General features: G+C 41.1%; 1 protein-coding gene across 2 annotated transcripts in view; it reads right to left on the reverse strand.

Moving 5' to 3' along the window:
- LOC108939057 (synaptotagmin-2-like) overlaps positions 1-8,676 on the reverse strand; it is a 95,266-nt gene extending 86,590 nt beyond the window's left edge. Inside the window, exons 1-2 of one of the 2 annotated variants that reach the window (XM_018760166.2) lie at positions 8,658-8,676; positions 8,269-8,325 (exon numbers count right to left, since the gene is read on the reverse strand). The gene's annotated coding sequence lies outside the window, so the exon portion shown is untranslated. The other variant, XM_018760168.2, reaches the window with a different exon arrangement.
- Between the last annotated feature and the right edge of the window lie 3,778 nt (positions 8,677-12,454).

The following is a 12,454-nucleotide window of genomic DNA, read 5'->3' on the forward strand; positions in this document are numbered from 1 at the left end:
TAAAATAATCAAACAATGTAATTTATTGGTAATGAACTGTTACTGTACTTACCGAGTGAAGAAAAAACTGTTGTTTGTAAAGCAGGGTGACTGGAGGAGGGAAAAGGCTTGACAGTCAATCTTGCACTACTACTGCACAAATGTATCCAAAAAAAAGCTAGCACAAGACAGGAGACAACAGAAAACAGCTGATGGTACTCTTTGTAAAGATATTGTTTTGCCATTTACAGATACTGCCAGTATCTGTACATTACTTCATTTTACTTGTACGAGTGACTTTTCTTTCTTTCTTTCTTTCTTTCTTTCTTTCTTTCTTTCTTTCTTTCTTTCTTTGTTGTTTGTCTGTATATTTGGTATCTGCTTTGGAGAAATTTCTTCATTATATTTCTTTTATTTTTTCAATTGAAAATTGATTTTTTTTTATTTAATTTTTCCAATTTGAAGTCAAAAATTAGGTATCAAATCCAAGAGCCATTATACCAAAACTTCAGGTAAAGTTTGTAAATCGACAGAACCCTGTAAATACATCAGTAAAAAAATACAAGTGGGCACATTTTTTTTTTTTTTAGCAAGGTCTTGTCAGAATCTGAAAAAATGCATGTAATTTGTGACTGTTTATGATTGAGTATTATCAACATACAACTTGTACCCGAATCAGGCATCATAAGAAAAAAAAAAACTGAGATATTAGAGAAAGTCCCCCCCCCTCAGGCCCCCCACCCCCCAATGTCATGTTTTTGAGCATCCATGGATACTGCAAAAACACATCTTTCAGGCTTTCAAACATTCAGAGTCTCCTTAGCTAAAACAAGGCAAAGAAGTTGAAACAGAAGCAATCACTGGCTAGCCATAGCTGTAATAGGTTTACTGTCTGCGATGTGGAAGCAACTAAGAAAACAGACTGGTATTCATCATCGATGAGCTGCACAAGGATGGGGAGTGCCTATGCTATCAAAACTGGCTATTCTATTGAAGCGTAGGCCGAAGCAACTACCTTTTTTATGTTAACGTATACTTAAAAATCATAGACCTTTCCACGGAAAGTAAAAAGCCGAGAGGTCATAAAACAATTGCACAATACTCTTTTTTTACAGTATACTAAGTAAATTTTGCACAGTATTACTTAATAAATATGAATAAAATACCAGCAAAAAATATAACGCTCTCTGCTGAAGCCTTTCATTAATACTGGTCTTTCAATTCCCACTGCACAGAGCCGCCTGCACTTCCAAATGTTATCATTGTACCCATGTCAGTGGTTTAATTGGGAGAGGCTTTCAGTCACACATGACTATTTACACAAAGAACTTGTTTCAGACGAAAGTAAGAAAAACTACATTGTGGCCCTGTTGAAGTTGTAAGGTTGTGTCTTTAACCACTACACTTCTTTTTGCTTAAAATCTGAGGAGACCATAGCCAGACACAGGTTAAGAGCTAAATGTCCCTATTTTGAAAAAAATTGTTGAGGAAAAACTGAAAAAAAAAACATGAAAGCAAATAATATGATTAACTTCATGGACAATGTGTTATAGAATTCCATAGATGTGAGTTTCAACAAGGGAACACATACTGAAGATGCAGTTTATAGTGTAATACAGTGAAAATGTGTATCGTGTCAATAACAGGTTGAGAAAAGAAAAGCCAAATTTAAAAAAAAAAAAAAAAACTTCCAAATATATGAGCAAACATATTACTGAAAAAGTGCACACCACAGGCAAGGTCATCATCTCTTGTCCTTGGGGAAAAATAAAAATAAAATTTTGTTAAATATTTCTTTCTGGTATAGCAGCTTCATGATTAGATGTTGTGGGTTTCTGTGGTTCCTCCCCTGTTACTTGGAACATATGATGCGTTTACAGGAGGCTTTACCCACACACACGCAGACAAGCCCACTCTCCTGTAACATGATGAAACCTTCACCATCAGTTAAACTGGCATAATACGATAGAACTATGTTCCTCCTACTCAAGGAATTGTCCATGTCTAATTTCCTTCAGTCATTCAAAGATGTAGGCTTAATCTATTTCTCAGTCATAATAACATGTAACAAAAGCCAAGATGCGGTTAATAATTCAGTAACATTCAGACATATTGCCAGTCCATTCACTCCATATTGCAATGCCCAAGCATACATCCCATCATCTACAAAGCAGTCCGCAAGCCATCTGGTTTCCCAGATCGGTCTTACACACAGCTCACATTGCCCGGGATTCAGTGCTCAGTCACAAGGGCCACAAAAGTTCATTTGAAACACATTGTTGAAAAGCCCTTTGCTTTCAAAGGCTCGGCAGAAAATTGTATCAGCAAAACCAATTTACGAGTCTACCAAGGAAGGTGAGGTGGTCAGAGGGACATGGAACTCAGTTCCATCACACCTTAGTCCAGCCAATGTTGCAATTTGTTCTCAAAACCTATGAACCGAGCAGCAGTGTGGACACCCTAGAGGTACACGTCTCTCATAAAGGAACACCGGGGCTGTAAGCAGAGCAAGGCAATGGGAATTCCAAAGAGCAGGAGTCTCCGGAACAAAGTATACTTGCAAAAAATTCTTGAGATATAAGTAGTATGGAAAATTAATTTCTGGATAAAACGAGTTAACAGAAGTGTTAAAATTTATAAAGGAAGGGTTCACAGGGTTCCTCCAAGGCCATTGTGGATGATATGTCTTTTCAAAACCATAGCTTTATGTCATTAATACTGGATTGTTATGAGATAATTTAGGAACGTAGCACCAACTTTTACCATTGGAAACTGACACCAACATGTACCAATAAGAAGAAAAATTTAAAAGAACATCAGTTGAGGTGGAATTAATGTTCTCCTATTGCTTCTTTCCAAACAAGCTTTGAAAGATTTATATTTGGCTGACCATTGCATCAGAGGTGCCCAAAAGAACCTTGAACGAAGGCCGTGTTTTCCTGTACTTTCTGAAGGTAGTAATAATTCATTCCCCTCCAAATATTTGTCTGTGACATTAACATCCATCTGACTGGAGACAGTGTTCCCAGATAGAAAAGGAGAAATGGGAGTAATGCCATTGGCCAGGAGGCAGGGCACACACACACACACGCTTTCAGAACCGCTTGTCCCATACGGGGTCACAGGGAACCAGAGCCTACCCAGTAACACAGGGCGTAAGGGGAAGGGGACACACCCAGGACAGGACACCAGTCCACCACAAGGCACCCCAAGCAGGACTTGAACCCCAGACCCACCAGAGAGCAGGACTGTGGTCCAACCCACTGCACCACCACACCCCCACCAAGGCAGGGCACATTCTAGTTATACAAAATGCTGAAGTACACCTTTTCTCATACACCAGACAGTATTACACACTGAAGATGTCTGCGATGTCATTCAGCAGTAAAGGCAAACCTGGAGTGAAGTAACCAGAGAAAAAATTAAGGCTATGAGATGAAACATGTTCTCCTGGCCAATTATTATTATTATTATTATTATTATTATTGTTGTTGTTGTTGTTGTTGTTGTTGTTGTTTAAACTATGGTGCTTTGAATTTCCCACTGTGAAATGAAAAATAGTATGGAAATTCTTGATCTTTCCAAACAAAAGTTCTTAAAGTTCATGTAAGATAGAAAACACACACATTTTCTGAGCCACCTGTCCCATACAGGGTCGCGGGGAACCAAAGCCTACCCAGCAACACAGGGCGTAAGGCCGGAGGGGGAGGGGACGCACCCAGGACGGGACGCCAGTCTGTCGCAAGGCACCCCAAGCGGGACTCGAACCCCTGACCCACTGGAGAGCAGGACCCGGTCCAACCCACTGCACCACCGCACCCCGGATAGGGAACAATAGTATAAAAAAATGGAAACAATGCATTTTTCATTTTGATCATATGATCATATGCATATGTGCTTGGAGCACCCTTGAAGCTTCCTTTCATGTTTTTCAGTATACAGTAGTAAAACCATTTTAATAATTTTGAAGCTATTTTCTGAAAGCAGTTTTACCTCGTTCAAAGTGCATACATTTATATTTTCAGTTTCTATACAGTATAGCAAAGTAGTCTTTCAGTATTCCCAACACCTTAAGTTTTCCCTAGAATTACAGTCCATTCCGAACACAATCTTGTCTGAGTGATTTTTAGGTTCTTCAAGGCTGAATTAATGTTGCATTCTAGCAGTAAGCCTTCTGGCAGCTCTGCGACCCTGTAGTGAGGCATCATTAGTGCACCGTAAGTGAGAATGAGCTCCCAGCATGCAATCTCACACCCTTTAGAGAACACTGCACCCCACCCATTCCTGGGGAAGACCAGCATGAGGGGCTCTTCTGAGCTGTTTCTTCACAAAGCCTTGATGAAGTCCAGGCCTAAGCAATTTTCATTTACATACAAATAGCTATCATCGAAGGTAATCGAACCGCAGTCTGGAGTAATGAGAACTGCACTTTTTTTGCCTATTCAGAGCACACAATGACTAGGTGATGACACCGTACTCCCACTTCGCCAACTCATTGTTTACTTCTGTCCATTTCCAGGAGTTAATACTTCTAAGTTACCTGCATGTCTTCAATACTTTTTGTTCCCAAACCCATCTATCTCAGATTTGAGCAGAGACATCAGACAAGTCATCACTTATATATAAATATATAAATATATAAGTGATATATATATATATATATATATATATAAGCAAGAGTGCTTAGAGTTTTCCCCTGTTTATGCAACTGAATAGTTTCACTGGTGCTATCCAGGTATGGCACCTCACTCAAGAGTGCTATAATGTAGCCCATTTTGGTCACAATCTATAGCTATAACTGCTGTAGCTGCTGCTTTTTTTTAATCACATAAAGCTTTTCAAAACAAATGTATAATATGTAAAAGATATAAATATCAGAAAAAAATCTAAGTGTTGCTGTACTGACTAAAAATGACTAAAAATGCTTTAAGATGCTGGTTACTATCTATAGGGGTATTACGTTGCGTTGAATCTTAAGAGGCCCTTAATAAAATCTTAAACGAAACAGTAATGGGACAGTGTGTAATCACTGTTATGTAGGACTTTAAGCCAGCTTTTCTAAGTGATTAATGGATGAATCTGCTTTTGGGATACTGCTCATGCAAGGACTTATCAGGCAGCTTCAAATTAAACAGGTACCTCTACGCTTCAGCCTGGCAAGTCAAATTCTGTAAGGTAACCTCATGTTGTTACTTTAGAGGAAGGTATTTAGAATTAATGTAGATTATGTACATTATCCACATTTTTATGAGTAAACCTGTCACAAATAAATAAAAAGGCAATCATTAATTAAACCAAATTTCTGAAGTATATGAGATGACTTAAGATTTTCTATCTTTGAAATAGGATTCAAAGCCAGTTTTGAAAATTCATTGGTTTCTTATGGATTAGGTAATCAACCTGAATCCTGTAAAACCTTGTGCATTGAAGCACAATGCTTTCCTATTTATTTTAAACCATAAGACAACAGAGGAAAGACTGTGCAGTCATCACAATGGTCCTGTCAGTGATTTCTTTGAGTGGGTTCCAGTTGAGAAGATTATGTGGTGGATGAAGGTACAAAAATAGTCATTCTGAAGAGTTCCCAAAAACATAAGAATAATGAAACACATTTTTCAGAGCCTCAGATCTGGCCAAGCTGAATGTGAAGAGAATGAACCATTATGTGTTTGTGAGGTAAGTTGAGATGTTCTTCATCATGGGGAAGTTTCCTTCTATGGAGTCCAAGGGATGGTCCATTGAAGAGTGGCTGCAATAATTTCAGATCAGGTAAGACTTGCTGCAATGTGACCACTTCCCTTTTTAGTGTTGACAGGATTTCTTTAAGTGTTCCTCATTTTCATATGCACCTTCATTACATTCTCAGTGCTCAAGGCCTTCAATACCACTGATACAGAATGAAGGTGTGACATGGGAGCAAAGTAATAGAATTAGAATTTTGAGTGAATTGCAGAGCTGTGCAACAGCAATGAAAAACGTGATTGGATTTCACAGTGGTTCAATCCACTGAACAGCCCACCTACTCCTAGGGGGACATAGACGAGGCTTCCTGGGGAGGAAACCTGAAGACCCCCCTCCAACACAGAGTGTACCAGTACCTCCCCACGACCCTGAGCACTCTGCCCACTAAACTGCTTGCCCTTTGGAAAGCAGCCACTGCCTCCACGTGGCTGAAACGATGATTCACAATAATGATCAGGCAATCACATTAGAGACCCTGGTCCCCCCACCACAGACGTCTGGGATTTTATAGTGCTGCAGTACTGCATTTTTTTTCCCATTTGTTCTTTCTTTCCTGGCTCATCCAAAGCTTAAGGAGCCAGCATCAATTTCCATTCTTTTTACAACCACTGCTGACAGAGAGATGTGACGATGATCTATTGGAGGGGCCTCGCAGCGTGAAAGGAGGGGCAACAAATTCCCCCCCCAATAAACCTTCATACAGGAGCAGTACTTGCCTCTTTTGAAAAGAGATCCGCTGTGTTACAGTGGTGCAAGGCTTTGCGAGAAAAAGGTGCATTTATGCGACAACAGGTTTGTGCAATTTTAAGTATCACACTGATATGTCCAATATCAGCATCCAAAAAAGCTACAAAGGGCTATCACTTGTCCCAGTGGAAGTGTTTCCCTACAGTCACATATGCTGACATGCAAGTGCAATAAAACATTAATATATATTTCTCTTGATTTCAATAACAACTAATTTAATACAAATATAAAATGTAGAGAAATTATTATTGTTATTATTATTATTATTATTATTATTATTGTCTCAAAAAAGGTTTTTCCTCTTGGTTGTGTTCAGACTCCAAAACCCTGCTTGAACTGTAACAGACATTCATCTTTAACATCCCTTACCCTCTTTAGCCTGTCATAAGAAGAGTTTACCAACATAATGAACACATTGAAAACTGAATCTATCTCTTCATGTGATTATTGTATTATTTAATTTCTTTGAGTAGTATCAATGAATAAGGAAGAAACAGTGATCTCTAACAACTAGAAAAGAATTCACCCAGAAGGCCCGGAAAGACATTAAAAAACCTATCTGTAGATGGGGAAAAAAAGAAAACCACAATGTTTGAGAACAAATGAGGTGCATATATTTAGTCTGATTGTGTCAAATATTGTTTCTTTTCAAGATATTAAAGCCATGGGGCACCAGTCAAAGTATGCATATATGCCTTAATTGAACCCTTTTCCATGCTGTGTGAGGCTCCACCCTCCAAAGTGTGTCAACCAGTCTACGGCCAGAGGTTTGATGCCAAGTCACCAGTAGATGTAAGAGCATCAGAGCATCCCGCCTAGCCAAGTCTGTAAGGGAAATTGCCACAATACTGCAGTCCCGTACAGAGTTGCCAGCCCCCTCCCTCACCCTCTACAAACACCTCCCCCTTCATCAGCTGATGTGCTGAGCTTGACTGTCAAGAACGACACTCAATACAAACTGCATTGTCAGAAGTGTGTTGGATCACAGTTTCTATCTACCTTCATGAACATTTTTATGTTTTAGAAAGAACCAACCTTAAAAAAAAAAAAAACAACATTCATCGCATTACAGATGAATGCTGGTGTGCAGCTTCCAGATTCCATTCTTTTTTGCTGAGGTGATAATAAATATCAGCACTAGACCATCTGAAATAATAGTGTAATGCAGAGCTTCACACACAACTGCATGATGTCTGATATTTTATTTTGCTGGGCATCTGTACAAGACACCGTATCTGAAAATTAGATATTTTATGTTAAGCAGGCACCAGATATCACTTGCCCCTCCAACAAGAGTGATCATCAGAAAAATCAAAAATTTGCCAGAAGTACATTTTTCACCACATTTAATAGGACACCGTTGGGTAGATCTTCAGTGGAAAGCGCGAGCGGATTTGTGTCCATTCTGCAAAAGGAAATGCCGAGCCAAGCACTCCAGTTGGTGCGGTGGGAGGGGTGGGGAGAAGACACTGGAGCATCCTCAGCACGGGACGTAACGGGACACTGCAGCATTTGACAGCCTCACGCTATCTCACCTAGGAGCTCCGAACGTTCACTGCTATCCCATTCAGCCCCCCCCCGCAACAATTCTCCTCTGTCCAAAACTCAGTTGAGGTACAGTTTAAAAAGTAACAACAAATTTAACTCATAATAACAACACTTTCCATTACTCATTTTCCTCAACTGCTTCTAAAGCAGAGGAGAGGATGAGAATAGACCCCCAATGGAAAAAAAAGAAAAAAATCAAAGTGCTCACTTCAGGGAAGACCTCAGAAGAAGAAGATGGAGTGCTGCCCTTACCTTGAGCGCTGGCGTCCACCTGGCCGGAAACTTGGTGGGACACTTTCGCGCGGGCGGCTAAATAAAGAGCAACTGAGTTATTTATTTATTTTGTTTTATTCTGCACTTATAGTCTCTTCTCAGGGGGCACTTTCCCCCTTTCCTGCTGCGCTCTTGGAGATGGGCGCTTGGTATCTCTCGTGTCCCAGGTTGCTCCTCTGTTGCCTCCTGCTCACCACTACATCTCACAGACACACACACACACACACACACACACACTCCCTTTGTACGGCCTCTAGCCTAGGGACCCGAGTGTTAAATTGATGAAATCAGTAGGAGTAGTAGAAGAAACTACTCTCTCTCCCTCTCTCTCTCTCACACACACACATGCTGCAGTTCTTCCTACCCACCAGCCCCTCTGCCGTCATGCTGCTGTATTTTCCCATGCTGGCACCTCATTGGCTGGGCAGCTGTTCAATAATAAAAACCCTTATCTTTAATTGGGAGGTGGGGGGTATTTCTTGTGATGCATCCCACATTCTACACCAGTCCTTTTCCTGTCAGCTCGCTGCACCCTTCTCCACCCCACACTGTTCCTTCCGCCTTCATATATATATATATATATAAGTGACTGTACAGAGGAATGCTGAGCTCTGCAAATTCAGATGCAGGATGAAAACGGAGAGGGGAGGGGTATGGGTGGGTGGGAGAGGGAAGAATGGACAAAGCAAATCAGTGAACGGCTAGGACATACATGGAGACGCAGTGCACGGCACAATGCGGCGGCAGGAGAAGCAATACCCCGCCAGAGAGTGGGTGGGGTTTTCTCCTTCTCTCTGCACTGGGGCGTGTACTCTTGTGTGTGAGTATGTGTAGGGCAGATGGGAGGTGGTCAACATGTGGTCACTCTCCAGGAGGGCGGTGAAGTTTTTTTCTGTATGCAGATGAGCGGCTAGGCAGCTCTGTCGAGTCAAGTAAGCGCAGCTGCACGACTGCCTGAAAGCTGGCCTATGGCGGGACTGGGGGGGGCGTTGTGGTGGGGGTGGGGGTGGGGGGATGCACACAAGCTTATGCCTTTCTCTCATGAATAATTAACATTCTCCCCTGAGTAGGATGCTGGGCGGAGAGATCAGCAGGCTGTTCTTTGTGGATGTCAGACATGGGGTAGGTTGATGCTACATGAAGCTGCGCAGTGTCCTGCTAAGCACTGTGATTTATCTCATTTATACAAATACACACACAGCTCAAATGGCACAAAGTCAATGACTTTGCTTTAAGTGTACATGGGAGCTTTGTTTCTTCTCAATGTCACGGAATATTGAGACCATTGAACAAATAGCACAGTCAACTCACTTGTTTACTCAATATTGTTCACCTCTCATCCACATAAGGGTTGCAGGGGTCCAGTACTTATGCCAGAAGAACGGGGAACAAGGAAGCAGAAATAAAAGAAAGAAAGAAATACAGTCAGTTAGACTTTGAACTGCCTCTTTCATAACGCATGATTAATTTTTTAAAATTTGTTTTAGCACCTTTTTTAGAAAGCATATCATCCTGGTGTGTAATATCAGAAACTCCCATGTCCTGTATGTTTGTGGGTTTTAATTCGATTTCACTGGTCACATCAGGTGGTGGTGCAATGGTGTGATTGGTTTGGCTGGATCCTGCTCTCCGGCCGGTCTGGGGTTCGAGTCCTGCTTGGGGTGCCTTGCGTCAAACTGGCGTCCTCTCCAGCCTTGCTCCCTGTGTTACTGGGTTAGGCTCTGAATTGCTGTGACCCTGCCTGGGACAAGTGGTTTCAGACTGTGTGTGTGTGGTCATATCAGGCAACTCTCATATGGCTCAGGCTGCACATAATGAAGCTTTTTTCTTTTTTTTTTTCCTGGTAAATACTTTCAGCAACAGCATGGTTGTGCTATTGGGTCTTACAGAAAAATAAATGACCCGCATGTTATCTGCAATGCTTTGCTGCCACATGCCTTACGTGTATAAGATTGCATTGCTTGAAAGAAGAGCTTTTTTGATAGGGTCATACTGCACATTTCAGCATAATTTGGCTAATTTTATTGATAGAAAAATCAAAAAGTCAAAAAATTAAGTTTTGAGTAAAGCAAAGACTGTATCAGAAGACAACCGTAACACTGAAATGCTCTGATTCTTGTCCTGTGCTTGATTGGCATTAGGTGCTCTTGATTGTGGTGCGGTCATGGACGTGACAATTACAAGTCATTCTAAATCACTTTGTTTCAAGCATTTTTTTTTTAATTTTAGAGACTTATTCTTCTGGTCTAGTATCCAGTATGACTTTTCCATCTGAATCAGCAGTTTTAAATTGAAAGTCAACTATGGAAGACTTTGATGTAGTAGAAACTTTACTTTAAAAATAAATCTCATTTGGTTTTACCATTGCATATCTAATGGACCAATCCACTATATCACTTGGAAATAATCAGGGAAGAAGATTTGATTTTTGCATACTTCAAAATTGCTTCATACCTTCTTTTTACAGTTTAATTCTTAACTTGACTAACACTTTATTTTGCATATATTTAGTTGGTCTTGGGGGGGCATGGTAGCAAAGCAGGTTTGGCCTGTGCCTGCTCTCTGGTGGGTCTAGGGTTTGAGTCCCACTTGGGGTGCCTTGCGGCGGACTGGCGTCCCGTCCTGGGTGTGTCCCCTTCCCCTTCCGGCCTTACGCCCTGTGTTGCCGGGTAGCCTCCGGTTCCCCGTGACCCCGTCTGGGACAAGCGGTTCTGAAAATGTGTGTGTGTAATTCAAGGTAAGTACCTTGTTCAAGGGTACTAGAACTAGTGGCAGGATTCAAACTCAGGTCCTTGAAGCGCAAGGCTCCAGCCCTTACCACCATGCTACTTGGTGCCTGTATATCTATGAGGGAACAGAGTAATTAGTTAATTCATACCTGTTACCATGCATTCTTTTAAAGTGGAGCACACCCCTGGGGACAGAACGTTTGGAACTGAACAGAATGAGATGTTCAGAAGTGGATGATTGCATGAAAGAAACAAACACTCAGAGTATGAAATATTGGGGAAGTTTGCGGAGTGGTGGAATAACAGCCTCTCATAGCATGTGGTACAATGTTGGAGTGCAAGGTGACAAATATTGTGTTCTCAGCTGAGCCTCTGGGAAGAGGCTAGCAAGCATGTGACAGTTATGATCACAGTAAAAGAGAGGTAACAATACGGTGCTACTTATTCGACTCCATTCACTGATGTGAGAGAGAACCACCTCCCAGGAACCCTATCAAACACCGCCCCACTCTGTTCTTCAGGAAACTGGTAATAAGATCGCGGGATGTGACCCTGTGACTGGCATCCTGTCCAGGGTGTACCCCCCACAGCCTTTCTCATAATGATTGTGGGATAGGATCATGTCTGTCTGTACTTACAGCAGTAATCCCAACAACCTTAATGTGCTATTTTCAAGTTCCAGCATTTGATCATAATGTCTACTGGCAACCAGGCCACCTTCTGTGCAATAACATCAGCTGCAGCGTTTTTGACTCAGTGTGTCTGCGAGTGATAGTATTTTATTTACAAAAACATTGTTTACAGTGGTTTACAGTTTCATATTTATCCTTATGGTTTATTTAATACAGTAGAAAACAGTTACAGCTTACAAAGAAGTCAAGGACAAACAATTCTTTGGAATGAAGCCTCATTGTAAGTTGAAGGCTAGATATACAAGATGAAATAAAACTCATTCAGGGTTGAAAGCAGGAGTGAAGCAGTGAATAAAGAGCAACTGATTCAAACCCTGTTCCACAGTCCAGGAGCTGCTAGGCACCAGTGCTACCTGCTCTGCCACCAAACCTCCCTGATAATAACAGCTAAATTTTGCTTCTGGTTTGAGGAGGAAGAACTGCTCCAATATTCTTCTATGATATATTTCAAAGGTGACTCTGAAAGCCATCTACCCGTTTCCACAGAATCATTCCAAAATCAGGCACCAAAACGTTTTCCATCACCTTTACATTCTCCTTCCATTGCCTACAGAGACATCTCTCATGTGACGCACACTGATTTTAAAGTGTGAGCTCCTTTGTGATCTCACCAGATATGTCCCTGAAAGTGCCATCATTTTGTTTTGAGTTACAGCATTTATTATTTACTTTGTATTTCAATGCTGGTTTGGATTTTATTTTTAATTGCTTATACATCCACTGAGCTCTTTATAATTTCACCTG

The sequence above is a fragment of the Scleropages formosus genome, chromosome 19, assembly GCF_900964775.1.
Source record: "Scleropages formosus chromosome 19, fSclFor1.1, whole genome shotgun sequence".
Lineage (NCBI taxonomy): Eukaryota > Metazoa > Chordata > Actinopteri > Osteoglossiformes > Osteoglossidae > Scleropages > Scleropages formosus.